The sequence below is a fragment of the Chlorocebus sabaeus genome, chromosome 6, assembly GCF_047675955.1.
Source record: "Chlorocebus sabaeus isolate Y175 chromosome 6, mChlSab1.0.hap1, whole genome shotgun sequence".
Taxonomy (NCBI): Eukaryota; Metazoa; Chordata; class Mammalia; order Primates; family Cercopithecidae; genus Chlorocebus; species Chlorocebus sabaeus.
In genome coordinates this window covers 6,795,782-6,810,896 of record NC_132909.1, presented here as the reverse complement: position 1 = coordinate 6,810,896, position 15,115 = coordinate 6,795,782, and the positions used below count along the sequence as shown (strand labels likewise).

The 15,115-nt window shown below is 45.9% G+C and overlaps 1 pseudogene; it reads right to left on the bottom strand.

Moving 5' to 3' along the window:
- Positions 1-8,296: 8,296 nt before the first annotated feature.
- Positions 8,297-9,159, bottom strand: LOC103235131 (MKI67 FHA domain-interacting nucleolar phosphoprotein pseudogene; annotated as a pseudogene).
- Positions 9,160-15,115: the final 5,956 nt, after the last annotated feature.

Here is a 15,115-nt window from a genome sequence, read left to right as displayed (position 1 = left end):
GAGACTGGAGGCGGGACCTTGTGTCGCTAAGGAAATGCCGTTCACTCAGCTTCCGAAATTGACAGGCTAGTTCTGAAAACCGGCCAATCAACTTCTGCGTAAGGGGAAGCGAGACTTCCGATTTGTAGGGGAACCCAGCGGCCATAGGTTAGAGTCCCACCCACTTGTTGAGCGACGCGACTCACTATTCTCGGCTCTGATTGGCCAGAGAGCTCGCGTCGCTTTTGAATCCCCACCCGGTGTACTCCGCCCGCCTCGCCTTCTCCCTCTGGATGGCAAACGCTCATCTGCGCCTTCTTCAGGCTTTTTTGTTGAGGCTTTTGTCTGCGCTTGTTCGGGGAGGTTCTGGCAGCGGTCAGGAGACCTGGCCCAGGCCTGGAGATGCGGAGCGGAGCTTGGAGGGAGAGAGGGAACTGGGTTGTTGAGGGGAGAATCCCTCTCGGCATCCCCTTGGTCCACTGGGGAGCTCCATTGCCCCGTCCACCGCTTAGAACCAGACCCTTCCTTTCACTCTCCACTCCTCATTCCTACTGGCATTAGACCTTCAAAGTTCCAAGATTCGACCTTCGGGGTCTCCCCATTCCCTACGGGCTCACAGATTTCCTTAAATCCCCCTCCTCCCCGAACCCCCTTCCGTCCCTGGAGATCCTGGGGTCCCTGCTCTTTCCCATTCATTCCATCCCATGTACTTGGGGACCCTGCAAGGGCAAGGTGGGCGCCTCTCAATGCCTCTCCTACCCTCATGTCCTCTCTCCTCTTTTAGGTCCAGGAGGTCATCTTTGCCTCCCTTCCCTAAGATCTCCCCGCATTTAGAGGCCCTCGCCCAGCTTCTCCCCTCTCAACCCTGTCCAGGTGTCAAGGTTGGGGGGTCACCTTTGTTATTGTTGTCGGGGCATCGCGGTTCGGGGGTCACCTTTGTTGTTGTTTTTTTGAGACTGAGTCTCGTTCTGTCGCCCAGGCTGGAGTGCAGTGGCGGGATCTTGGCTCACTGCAACCTCTGTGTCATCAGCATCCGTGTGAAGGGTCCACCAACAGGCTTTGTGTGAGCAACAAGGCTGTTTATTTCACCTGGGTGCAGGCGGGCTGAGTCCGAAAAAGGAGTCAGCAAAAGGTGGTGGGATTATCATTAGTTCTTATACGTTTTGGGATAGGCGGTGGAGTTAGGAGCAATGTTTTGCGGGCAGCGGGTGGATCTCACAAAGTATATACTCAAGGGTGGGGGAGATTACAAAGAACCTTCTTAAGGGTTGGGGAGATTACAAAGTACATTGATCAGTTAGGGTGGGGCAGAAACAAATCACAACAGTGGAATGTCATCAGTTAAGGCTATTTTCACTTCTTTTGTGGATCATCAGTTACTTCAGGCCATCTGGATGTATACGTGCAGGTCACAGGGGCTGTGATGGCGTGATGGCTTAGCTTGGGCTCAGAGGCCTGACACTCCACCTCCCGAGTTCAAGCGATACTCCTACCTCAGCCTCCTGAGTAGCTGGGATTACAGGTGCCTGCCACCAGGACCAGCTAATGTTTGTATTTTTGGTAGAGACGAGGTTTCACCATGTTGGCCAGGCTGGTCTCAAACTCCTGACCGCAAGTGGTCCACCCACCTCAGCCTCCCAAAGTGTGGGGATTACAAGCGTGAACCACCACGCCCGGCCTAAGCCCTAGTTCTTCATTGCCACAATTAGAGGACGTACAGGAAGTGTTGAGATCATGGGTGTGGAGTCCAACTGACATGCTTGACTGGTGTCACATACTGGCTCTGCCCCTGAAAAGCTGAGTCACCTTGGGTAATTTTCTTAGCCTCTCTGAGCTTCAGTTTCACTGGGGAGCTGAGCAAGAACACTTGTCTCAGAGTTGCGATGACATTCAAACATGGTGGTGTATGTAAAGGGCTCAGCATGCAGCTTGTTCTCATTAAGCCCCATGGCACGTGGGCATCTGTGCTTTTTTTTTTTTTTTTTTTTGTAGAAAAAAGTTTATTTGCTGGTTTTTGTTTGAACCTTGAAATACAATTCCTCACTGATGATGCTAGTATAAAATGGTGGTTATGAATCCATGCTAGCCCAACGAAAACTAATTTAACATTATTGGTAAAAATGAGTCATTTTTGAATCTCTATTAAAATTTGAACTAACACATAAGCAAATCTATGCTAAAACTGGAACTGCTGGGCTGGGTGCGGTGGCTCACGTCTGTAATCCCAGCACTTTGGGAAGCCGAGGCAGGTGGATCACGAGGTCAGGGGTTTGAGATCAGCCTCACCAACATGTTGAAACCCTGTCTCTACTAAAAATACAAAAACTAGCCAGGCGTGGTGGTGCACGTGCCTGTAATCCCAGCTACTGGGGAGGCTGAGGCGGGATAATCACTTGAACCCAGGAGGCGGAGGTTGCAGTGAGTTGAGATCGTGCCTTTGCACTCCAGCCTGGGCAACAGAGCAAGACTCTGTCTCAGAACAAAACAAAACGAAAAACTGGAACTGCCTTCTCACACTACATATAATTTACTTTCCAGCTTCAACCATCTGATGTTGAAATCTAAAGCACCCTCTTGAGTTAAACGTCCCCGACAAACCGTGTAGATGGACAAACCAGATTGGTGGTCTCTATCTGCTGGTGATAGAAAAAGGCTGCAGAGGCCGGGCGCGGTGGCTCACACCTGTAATCCCAGCACTTTGGGAGGCCGAGGCAGGTGGATCACGAGGTCAGGAGATCAAGATCATCCTGGCTAACACGGTGAAACCCCGTCTCTACGAAAAATGTAAAAAAATTAGCCAGGCATCGTGGTGGGCGCCTGTAGTCCCAGCTACTTGGGAGACTGCGACAGGAAAATGGCGTGAACCCGGGAGGCGGAGCTTGCAGTGAGCTGAGATCGCGCCACTGCACTCCAGCCTGAGTGACAGAGCAAGACTCTGTCTCAAAAAAAGAAAAAAAAAAAGGCTGCAGTTTAGTACTTAAACCTGCAGTTAGTCATCAACTTTCTATCCAGGTAGAGTAACTAAGGAGAGCTATGAAATATCAAAAGAAAACTAGAAGCTAGGACAAAGAGGCAATGTCAGCCAAGGCAGTGCAAGCCAGTATGCACCCCTGTATTTCAGCCAAGGGCAGGCAATCTAGAATTACAGATTTTTCCTTAACTTGACAAAACAGTGTATTTTACCTCTGAAAATCTTGTCAAGGGTTGCATTTCATTGTACCTGGTAAAACACAAAGCCCACTCTCATGAAAATATGATATTTTTCAGAAGAAATATTATATGTAATACATTGAAAATCACGGATTGCTTTTCCTTCATCTTTTTTTTTCCGTGAATGTGTAGATGTTTGAGTCTCTTATGTTTCTTATTTTACATAGGATATGGGCTGTTTGAAAACAATTTCATTATCTTCATCATCGTCATTCATTTCAGCCACTTCAGATTTTTGTCTCTCCAAAAATATTGGTGTACAAACTGGTGTGAGGCCCTGGATATCCACAGTCTTCTCAGGAGTGTCAAGAGTGCCTAAAACCTTTTTCTTCTTCTTATGTAAACCTTGGCCTTTTGTAGATGTCTGACAATTAGTTTTTGAAATACTTTCTGTTTTCTGGAAAATCAAAGAAGGAAAATTATAATTCCTTTTTTAGCTAATTCCTTTTTTTTTTTTGAGATTGAATCTTGCTCTGTCACCCAGGCTGCAGTGCAGTGGCCCAATCTTGGCTCACTGCAACCTCTGCCTCCCAGGTTCAAGCAATTATCCTACCTCAGTCTTCCAAGTAGCTGGGATTACAGGTGCCTGCCACCATGCCTGGCTAATTTTTGTATTTTTAGTAGAGACAGTGTTTCACCATGCTGGCCACGCTGGTCTCAAACTCCTGACTGTTGGGGTGATCAGACCCAACACCAGGCCATGGGGGCTATGAAGTCCAGTGAAGTCAGAATGAGAAAAGACAAGTTAAGAGTGCACAAGGTGGGTCCAGGGGGCCAACGCTAGTGTGGAGGCTACGAAGGTCCCGAGCTCTGGAAGCCTGCACTATTTATTGGTGATCAAACAAAGAAGCAGGTGGTGAGGATGTGGGGGTTGAAAGAAAGCAGTGCATCAAGCACGTGATTTACAGCCGTGATGGTTTAGCATTGTCTGAAGCATATGGAACATGTTCTGCTACTTAAGATAATGGGAAATATGTTCTTCTAGCTTAAGATACAATCAACTGTAAATCTTTGGGATAAGCGTTTTTTAAGGATCTTAGTTACAATATGAATGGAGGATGATGCCTCCCATGTTCTATTTAGAGATATAGGGATCCAAACTCCTTCTCTGGCTTTAATTATCAGGATAGTCTGATTTTTATTAAAAGTTGGTAACATTTCCTATTGCTAGCATAAAAGATGGCTGAACACAACTTTGAATCCAAAGGGTCCTGTTGGAAAGAAAAGAGAGAGCATATTTATTTTTACCTCCCTCCCCTCTATACCTTTTATATTTACCCTCCCAACTTTTGATTGAACTTTGAGCCATAACTAATTTCGATAATTCAGAATGTTCCTGTCCTATGGTAGGAGATACCATTTTTGGACTAGGGGCAACAATGCCAGCAGGACTGCACATGATAGGGGCATTAGCTTCCATGTGAACATACTTTGTATGATTTCTTGCCAGCAATTCCACTGGTTTACTACATTTGTTCTACAGGAAGGCTTTCTGGTGCAATTTTCCTTAAAGATTCCCTTAGGGGACTAATCAGTGATGATTCCACAGGAGTTATTTTGTAGCACCTCAGTCTTACTGTACAATCTTCCCAAGTTTGAGCATCCACACCTTCAAATGTAACTTTGTTTTGCTCCCATTCGAGCTTATTCGGATGGAGCTTCAGAGTTTTAGGACTGGAATAATTGTATTTTAAACTATGCCCCCAAATCATATGCAAAGCAGCCTGTGATTTATTTTTTCCGGGGACTACTGCCAACCAGGCTTGTGTGTCAATCTGTAAGCATCCAACAACAGGTCCCAGGCATACGGGGGATATTTATATCTTATAGATATATTCGTTTTTTTCATGCCTTCCTCATTAGGATGCATTGGCCTTTATTCAAAATGGAGTCACTCTGGTTTGAATGCTTCTTACATATTTCCCCTTTCCCATTTACAGGAGGATCCTTAATCCTAAGGGTTGCAGAAGGATGAAGGTCTGTCTTCCGCAACTTCTTCATGCTGAATAGGGGCGATGATATTCCTGCCTAACTATTAAGGTGTCTTGTATTCAGGTAGAGAGGAGCTCAGTCAGAAAGCATTGGTCCATTAAGCATCTGTTGTACCTCTGAATCCCAGCAAAAGGTAAAACCCTGGTACTCCAGCAGTTTCTCAGCTTCCTGTGTGGTTTTCTTGATCTGTCCGCATGTTATGGGGGTTGATGTCAGCCTGACTCCGGTTGGTCCTCGTTCCATCTTCACATTCAGATTTATACTGGCTCCTGGCTCATACTGGGGGAACCAGGTCCTTGGTTGGGATCCATCGGTCCCTCCAGTCTCCCATTCCATGGTCGTACACATCTTGAGGGCATCCACACGTTTGTTTATCTCCTGCAAAAAACACAAGCATACCCTCAAACCCACGTTAGTAAATCTAGCGAAACAGAAGCAAAAACTTTTGTGGCTATAGCTGGGAGGCATGCCATTGCTGAAGCATTTGTTCTACAAGCTGTAACTCAGCTTCTGCCTCTTTGGTTAATTATCATGGTGTAAAACTTTCCACTGATAATGAGAAACAGGCCCCTTCTAACTGAAGGCATAGAAAAATCAAATCGAGGCTTATCCTTCTTGTGCAACAGTATAGCAAGAAGGCAATCCTCAAGCCTTCAATTTGTACTGTACAGGTGGGTCCACTAGAGGCTGTGGCTCATGATAGGTCTTCGGCTGTTTGATGGGCACCACACAGGTACCTGATTGTCACCTGGAAAGACACAAGCAAATCCTCTTCCCCATATAATTATCTTTCCTTTTCCCCGGCTCTTTGTATGTGCATCCCTGCACCATATTATCTTGCCCAGCCTTTTTATTTTCCTTTTCTACATTCCTTTTTTGTGTGTCCAGATTGCCCACAATTAAAGCCAGAGCCTGAGAAACGGGGCACATTCCTTCCTACTTTCAATCCAGCCATAGTCTGAGCTGAAAGAGTAGCCCTATGCAAGTTACCTCCAATACCATCGCAAGCCCCAATATAGTCAGCCAAATGAGACTTCTATCTCATAGGTCTGATAGCAGTTCAACATTCTGCATCAGCATTATCATATGCAGGAAGCTGTGTTACAACATCCTGAGGTGTTTTATCAGTTATGGCTTTATACACAGCCTCTTGGAGCCGAGCAATAAAAACAATATATGGTTCTTTAGGTCCTTGTTGGACAGATCTGAAAGAAGGATGTTTTTCCCCTGTAAAATTTATCCTTTCCCATGCCCGTAAGTGCACAGATCGCAGTTGAACAATGGCAACATCCTCCATTACTGCTTGATTTTGTAATCTACCCCAATTAGGGCCAACTCCCATTAACTGTTCAAAGGAAACAGGCACAGGTGGCTGCATTTGTGTGTTTTCCCTTGCCTGAGTTTGAGCTTCATCAGCCCACCAGGTTTTAAACTGTAAATACTGAGATGGAGTGAGAACAGATTTTGTTGAAGTATCCCAATTATATGGTATTAACCTATTATCAAGAGCCACATTTTGCAACAAAGTTTGCACAAAAGGAGAGTTCGGCCCATATTGACTAATGGCTTGCTTAAATTCCTTCAGTAACTTAAAAGGAAAAGTGACCCAATTAGTTATATTCTGTCCTCCTTGCTGTATTATAATAACTGGAAATTGCCATGCTTCAAGGTCTCCCTCAGCTCTAGCTTTTTTTCTTTTTTTTTCTTTTTCTTTTTTTGACAGAGTCTCGCGCTATCACCCAGGCTGGAGTGCAGTGGCACAATCCTGGCTCACTGCAACCTCCACCTCCCAGGTTCAAGCAATTCTCCTGCCTCAGCCTCCCAAGTAGCTGGATTACAGGCGCACACCACCATGCCCAGCTAATTTTTTTGTATTTTTAGTGGAGACGGGGTTTCACCATGTTAGCCAGGATGGTCTCGATCTCCTGAGCTCGTGATCTGCCTGCCTTGGCTTCCCAAAGTGCTGTGATTACAGGCGTGAGCCACTGCACCCTGCTTGCTCTAGCTTTTTGAATAGAATTTTGTATAGCACCACCAATTGCTCCAGGTTTTAACGTTGCAAGTACAGGAGCAGTAAGTTTTACAGCTAATTCACTTTCTCACCCTTTAAGGGGAAAGGGAGGAGGTGGCCATTCACTTAATTCAGCAGGTGGAGCTGACAGGCTAGTAAAATATACCTTTTTCAGTTTCGCCCTCTTTAACCTCTTCTCGTTTTTGCTCCTTGCATTCAGAATCTGAAGTTAGTTTTTTACACTCGTTCTCCTCTTCCTCATCTGAATCTGCCTCATCATCTGTTTGAAATGGCTCAAGAGCTGCCTTTATTAGCGCCCACATTGACCAAATGGAAACTTTATTAGCGCCCACATTGACCAAATGGAATTTTTGCTCCCTCTTTATACGCCTTCTTAAAATCTCTGCGAATTCTCTCCCATTCATCCAACTCCATAGTCCCTTGTTCTGGAACCCATGGGCAAAACTGCTTTACTGTACTAAAGAGTGATACAAATTTTGAGTACTAACTTTCACTGCCCTTCTTCATAATAAATGCCTCACAAAATTTAAATAAGCAGAATACTTGCTTTCACTTTGTCCAGTTGTTACCCTGGTTCTTCCGAGTGCTCAGCTTTCCCACCGAGCTTCTTTCAGTCATCCTCGGGTGTCCTCTGATGATACCTCCTCCACTTTCACATGCTCTAGCGTTCCTTCACTGGGGTTTTTGTTGCCCCACGTTGGGCGCCAGGAATGTTGGGGTGATCAGACCCAGCACCAGGCCATGGGGGCTACAAAGTCTGGTGGAGTCAAAGGAATGAGAAAAGACAAGAGTGCATAAGGTGGGTCCAGGGGGCCAGTGCTAGTATGGAGGCTGCGAAGGCCCCGAGCTCTGGAAGCAGCACTGTTTATTGATGATCAAACAAAGAAGCGGGTGGTGAGGATGTAGGGGTTGAAAGAAAGCAGTGCATCAAGCACATGATTTACAGCTGTGATGGTTTAGCATTTTCTTTGAAGCATATGGAACATGTTCTGCTACTTAAGATAATGGGAAACATGTTCTTCTAGTTTAAGATACGATCGATCTATGAGCCTAGGAATGCTAGAAGCAAGGAGCCAGCAAGTCTAGACACGTTCCAGAGACCACGAGGGGTTTTATGCCCTGAGCCCTGGATTCCATCCAAGCCACGAGGGGTTTTATGCCCTGGGCTTAGATTATGGTGCAGCAGGGTAGCCTTCCACCCTTTAGCGCAGAGCTTGGTGTTCCAAAGGTCATGAGGGGTTTTAGACCCTGGATCCCGGACATGTTCCAAGACTCTTTTACATTATACCAGACATACAAGCCCTGCCTCAGCCTTTTTCCCAACACTCAGCTTTCCCCCAACACCTGACCTCGGCCTCCCAAAATGCTGGGATTACAGGCGTGAGCCACCGTGCCCAGCCAGCTAATTTCTTCCTGAGTAATTTTTCTTTCTTTTTAAATCACTCCTCCATCTGTAGCTTTTGTGTTAGTGTCCGATTCTGATGATACCATTTCGCTGATGGATCTGATGGCTGCCTTAAATGGAATATTCCAGTCTTTAAAGAGTTCTTTATGTACTTTTTCAGGTGACATAAAATGACACTCCACGAGTCTTTCACCAAACAGGTAGTTGTTCATTGTTTCAGCAACTATCTTGGCAACATCCTCAGACTCAAACTCCACAAATGCACATAGCCTTTGCTATTTCCAGTCGTTTTACTTCTGGACCGTCTGAACCATGTCACAGTGCCAAACTGGGAGAAATATGAAAAGATCTGGGTTTCGTTAAGTGGGTTAGGTAGGTGGCACATGTAGACTACTCCAGGAGTAAGTTGTTCTTGTTTTTTTTTTTTTTTTTTTTTTTGCTGGGTTATGCACTTGCAAACCTGCACCACCTCCTTTTGAACCTGGACATCTTCCTGTAGGTTAAGCAATGAGATCCCAGCCAGGCCAGACAAAGCTGCCATGCCAAAAGCGGCTGACATTAACTCCACGCAGTGCTCCCAGAAACGTCAGGCTCCCAGCTCCCCTGAGGCAGAAAACGGGCATCTATGCTTTTAACATACATATGTGTACACAGTCCAAGTGATGGAATATCAGGATCAGCGGCAGCTGGGAGGGTGGAGGAGGCAGCACCACCTGATATTCAGGAGGGAAATGGCTGGGAGTTGCCGATACGTGGAGTGAGGGACAAGTCAGGGTTGTCTCTAAGATTTTGAGTTTGGGCAATGGTAGCATGGTAAGCTAAGATCAAGGATACAAGGGGAAGAAGGGCTTTCAGGCTGGGAGCATTTAGGAGAGTATGGGAGGATAATGCATGTGTTTTGGACATGTTGAGGTGCTTGCAGGGTGTCCACATACAGATGTCTGGGAACAATAGATGTAGGCTGGGTGTGGTGGCTCACTCCTGTCATCCTAGTCTTCTGGATAGCTGAGGCAGGAGGCCTGCTTGAGGCCAGGAATTTGGGGTCAGCATAGGCAACAAAGCAAGACCCCATATCTACCAAAAAAATTTGAGGTCAGGCATGGTGGCTCATGCCTGTAGTCTCAGCAATTTGGGAGGCTGAGGTGGATGGATCACGAGGTCAGGAGTTAGAGGCCACCCTGGCCAACATGGTGAAATCCTGTCTCTACTAAGAAAAAGTACAAAAATTAGGTGTGGTGGTGCATGCCTATAATCCCAGCTACTCGGGAGGCTGAAGGAGAATCTCTTGAACCTGGGAGGTGGAGGTTGCAGTGCGCTGAGATTATGCCAGTACACTCCAGCCTGGAAAACAGAGTGAGATTCCATCTCAAAAAAAAAAAAAAAAAAAAAATCAAGACAAAATAAATGTGGTGCTCTCTAGAGCTGGAGGCTGTTGATAAAGGTGGGGGCATTACCACTTGGGAGAGTTCATCTCTGCCTGTTCCAAAATCCATTGTGAGCATTGCCAGTGCTTTCATGAAGGGGTCTCATGAGAGTGGGGCAGGAGTGGTGCCATCTTCATATTACAGGCTGTCTTAGTTCATTTGTGTGGCTGTAACGGAATACCACAAACTGGGTAATATTTAAATAATAAAAAAAGTATTTCTCATGGTTCTGGAGGCTGTGAAGTCCAAGATCAAGGCACCAGCAGGTTCAGTATCTGGTGAGGGCCTGATTTCTGCTTCCAAGGTGTGCCTCTCTTACGGAAGGTGAGAGGGCAATAAAGGGTCAACACTACATGAAGCCTCTTTTATAGTCTTTAATCCTATTCATGAGGGAGGAGTCCTCATGACAAAATCACCTCCTAAAGGCCCTGTCTCTTCATATTATTGCACTGGGGATTAAGTTGCAACATGAATTTTGAAGGGACACAAGCATTCAAACCATGGCAGAAACTCTTTGCAAGCCATTTTGCTGCTAAAACTTGAGGGTGGGGGTATGACTTATTTAATAAAGATGACCTTTTCTGTATAAATGACACCAAAGTCCTCCTCATTAGCAGGTGTTGAATAGGACATTTTCTTTCTTTCTTTCTTTCTTTCTTTCTTTCTTTCTTTCTTTCTTTCTTTCTTTCTTTCTTTCTTTCTTTTTCTTTCTTTCTTTCTTTTCTTTCTTTCTTTCTTTCTTCTTTTCTTTCTCTCTCTCTCCCTCTCCCTCTCTCTCTCTCTCTTTCTCTCTTTCTCTCTTTCTTTCTTTCTTTCTTTCTTTCTTTCTTTCTTTCTTTCTTTCTTTCTTTCTTTCTTTCTTTCTTTCTTTCCTTCTTTCTTTCTTTTCTGTCTTTTTTTTTTTTGAGATGGAGTCTCACTCTGTTGCCCAGGCTGGAGTGCAGTGGTGTGATCTTGGCTCACTGCAACACCCACCTCCCAGGTTTAAGCAATTCTCCTGCCTCAGCCTCCCAAGTAGCTGGGATTACAGGCACCCACCACCACATCCAGCTAATTTTTGTAATTTTAGTATAGAGGGGGTTTTGCCATGTAGCCAGGCTGGTCTCAAACTCCTGACCTCAAGCGATCCACCCACCTTGGCCTCCCAAAGTCCTGGGATTACAGGTGTGAGCCACTGTGCCCTGCCCTCAATAGGCCTTTTTCTGTTGCCTCTTAAATGGTTTAAAGAGGGCAGCCAATAATGGGGTCAGAAAGCTTCTCTCTGCCTAGTTTCCCCAAAAAACAAAGCTGCCAGCTGGCTGTTGGACAGGTGAGAAGTCTTTGGTGAGATGCTTCATCATCCTCTCTTTCTCTGAACTCTTCACGTCTACCAGGGCTCTGGGTAGGAGGAGGTGCTCCAATAAAGTGTCTAGGAAAGACTTGGGTTTCCCGATAGAATGGGAGGAATCAACATGCTATCTCTCCATTGGTTGTCTGTGTGGGCAGCCAACTTCCTGCTGTGCCCTGCATCTCCTGTGCAGGGGAGAGGAGCATTAGAGAGGAAAAGCTGGAGGCAATGAGGGGCTTAGGGAAGGGTAGCCTGTACTCCCCAGTCCAGCATGGTTAAGATGTGTGTGTTTCTGAGTCCTTTCTAGCTACTATAACAAAAATACCATAGGCTGGGTGGGTTGTAAACAATGACAATTTTTTTCTCATAGTTCTAGAGGCTGGGAAGTCCAAGATCAAGGTGTCAGCAGACTCAGTGTCTGATGGGGACTCACTTCCTGGTTTACAGATAGTGCCTTCTGGTTGTGTCCTCACATGGTAGGAGGGACAGCTCTCTGAGGTGTTTTATTAAGGGCACTAATCCCATTCATGGGGGCTCCACCCTCATGACCTAATCACCTTCCAAAAGTCTTGACTTCAAATATCATTACATTGGGGGTTAGGACTTCAACCTAGATTTTGGAAGGACACATACCTTTTGTCTATAGCAGAGGGTGGATGGACATGAGGGAGGGTAGCTGGGCTTCCGCAATCTAGGTGATACATCACCCAAGAAAGCAGTAACAGGCTGCATGGGTGTCTGCCAATGGTGAAATTGGAGAAGGTATAGGAGAAGCAGGGGACCCAACTCTCATATCAAGAAACAGAGGAGGCTGGGCACGGTGACTCACACCTGTAATCCCAGCACTTTGGGAGGCTGAGGTGAGCAAATCAGTTGCAGTTAGGAGCTGGAGACCAGCCTCGTGAACATAGCGAAACCCTGTCTTTAATAGGAAAAGTACAAAAATTAGCTGGGTGTGGTGGCGCGCATACCTGTAGTCCCAGCTACTTGGAAGGCTGAGGCATGGGAATCGCTTGAACCCAGGAGGCAGAGTTTGCAGTGAGCCGAGATCGCACCACTGCACTCCAGCCTGGGTGACAGAGCAAGACTCTTGTCTCAAAAAACAAACAAACAAACAAAAACAGAGCATGATTGAATCAGTGATCAGAAAATATAGAACAATTTTATATTCATACTTCCTGGAGTTAATGTCCCTATTGACTGGTTAAAAAGAATTTTTGGCAACACAGAAAGTTCCCCTTGGGTTTTCTGACTCCAAGCCTCGTGGGTTTCTTTCTTTCTTTCATTCGTTCATTCGTTCTTTCGTTCATTTGTTATTTCGTTCTTTCGTTCTTTCTTTCTTTTCTTTCTCTCTTTCTCTCTTTCTTTCTGTTGTTTTTTTTCTTTGTACAACATTGCCTTTCCCTAAGAGTACTGGATAACAGTGCCCTCCCTCCTAGTCCCAAGTCACTATTGCAGAAGTCAGGACCTTAACACACACATTTCAAAGTTACTGACTCCTGGTCAAACCTGGTGCCTTAGCAATGCAATCTTGTAATTTCCCAGGTCAAACAGATCTTTAAGGGTTGCTCTCATGGCAGAATTTGGTGGTAGAAGGAAGGAAGTAGAGGCTTAATCTTTGGGCGGCTTGTAGGGAGTTCCCTTTTTCTCAAGCCCTTGCAGTGTAGCAGGTCGAGCCGCAGACAAAACTCCTCAGACACTGGATAAAGAAGGAAGAGGTTTTGTATTTGGCTGGGAGCATCGGCAGACTCACATCTTAAGAGCCGAGCTCCCTGAAAAAGAAATTCTTGGCCTTTTTAAAGGCTTACAACTTTAAGGGGTCCACATGAAAGGGTTGTGATAAATTGAGCAAGCGTGGGAAACGTGACTGGGGGCTACATGCATCAGCTAACAGAACAAAAAGTTTTACAATGCTTTTTTCTGACAGTGTCTGGAATTTACAGATAACACAAGTAGTTTAGGTCAGGGGTTGATGTTATTATTATTACTTTTTTTTAACTCCTAGGGCCAGGTGGTGGTGCCAAGGTTGTCTGGCTATTTATCTTACTTTTGTTTCTTTCTAGCTTTTTGCTTTCTGTCTCCTCCTGTCTTGTGAACTAGGCAAGGTGGGGGGAGGAGGGCAGCAGGAGTAGTAGTGGTCTCCTTCCTCAGCAGCATCCGTCCCACTCTAAGCTTAAAGGAGACTGTGTAACCAGCAGTGCTCATCCATCCTGGGCCTGAGTTTGAATCCCAACTCTGCAGTTCAGCTGTGTGACATGCAAGACCTTGTTCCTCTTTGAAGTCCTTCTGTAAAATGAGGTGGCTGCATGGGGTGATCCCATCCTACACCATGAGTCTGCAGTCCTATTATCCTGGGCATACTGATGTCTGGTGGCCAACTTTGGTCCTTGCAGTGAATTCAGGTTTTTCGTTTGTTTGTTTGTTTTGTTTTTGAGACATAGTCTTGCTCTGTCGCCCAGGCTAGAGTGCAGTGATGTGATCTCAGCTCACTGCAGCCTCCGCCTTCCGGGTTCACGCGATTCTCATGCCTCAGAATCCTGAATAGCTGAGGATTACAGGCACCCACCACCACACCCGGCTAATTTTTGTATTTTTAGTAGAGATGGGCTCTCGCTCTGTTGCCCAGACTGGTCTCGAACTCTGGAGCTCAAGTGATCCGCCTGCCTTGGCCTCGCAGTGTGCTGGATTACAGGCATGAGCCACCATGTCCACCTCAGTTTTTTTTTTATTTTTTTCCACATCTGGAGGGTTTAGCACAGCCAGGAAACCACATCAGAGAGGGCCACCTTGCCATGTCACCAACTATGCAATAACTACCGAAGAAAGGCCCGTTGGGTGGCTATGGAGGAGCAGAGGTCGGCAGAGGAGATGGCCAGCAAAGTGCTCACCTTTGCTCTATTTCTTCTTCTTTTTTAAAATTTTTTATTATTATTATTATTTGAGATGGAGTGTCACTCTATCACCCAGGCTGGAGTGCATGGGGCGACCTCGGCTACTGCAACCTCCACCTCCCAGGTTCAAGTAATTCTCCTGCTTCAGCCTCCCGAGGAGCTGGGATTACAGGTACCCGTCACCACATCTGGCTATTTTTTGTATTTTTTTTAGGTGAGACGGGGTTTCACCATGTTGGCCAGGCTGGTCTTGAACTCTTGACCTCAGGTGATCCGCCCACCTCGGCCTCCCAAAGTAGTGGGATTACTGCTGTGAGCCACCACGTGATTTTTAGCATGTTGTAAGTTTGTGGTTCTTCATTCCGTTTCCAAAGCATTCCCGCCTCCATCCCCGCATGTGTTTGTACTTATTTAGATTGGTGGGTCTGACAGCGCATTAGCACCCCATCCACATGCAGTCTCCTGCCCTCCCAATCCTCACCCTGAAAACCTTCCTCTAGTCACAGACCTAGTCATTTTTGCCACGGCTACCCTTGAGCTCTCTATGAACCTCTGCGCCCGCTTCCTCTTCTGTGAAAACAAATGAGTTTATGTAGATTAAGATCTAGCCGACTTAAGTAAAGGATCAGATGGTAAATACTTTAGGCTTTGCAGGCCAGCGACTCAACTCTGCATGAAAATAAGTGCAATGTGTAAAGGAATGAGCATGGCTGGGTGCCACACTGAAATTTGAATTTTCATCTCCTTCCCAGGGGTCATGGAAGAGTCTTCTTCTTCGGACTTCCCCCCGAACCATTTAAAATGTAAAAACATTTCTAGCTTGCAGGTGGTATGAAAATAGGCAGCAGGCTGGAG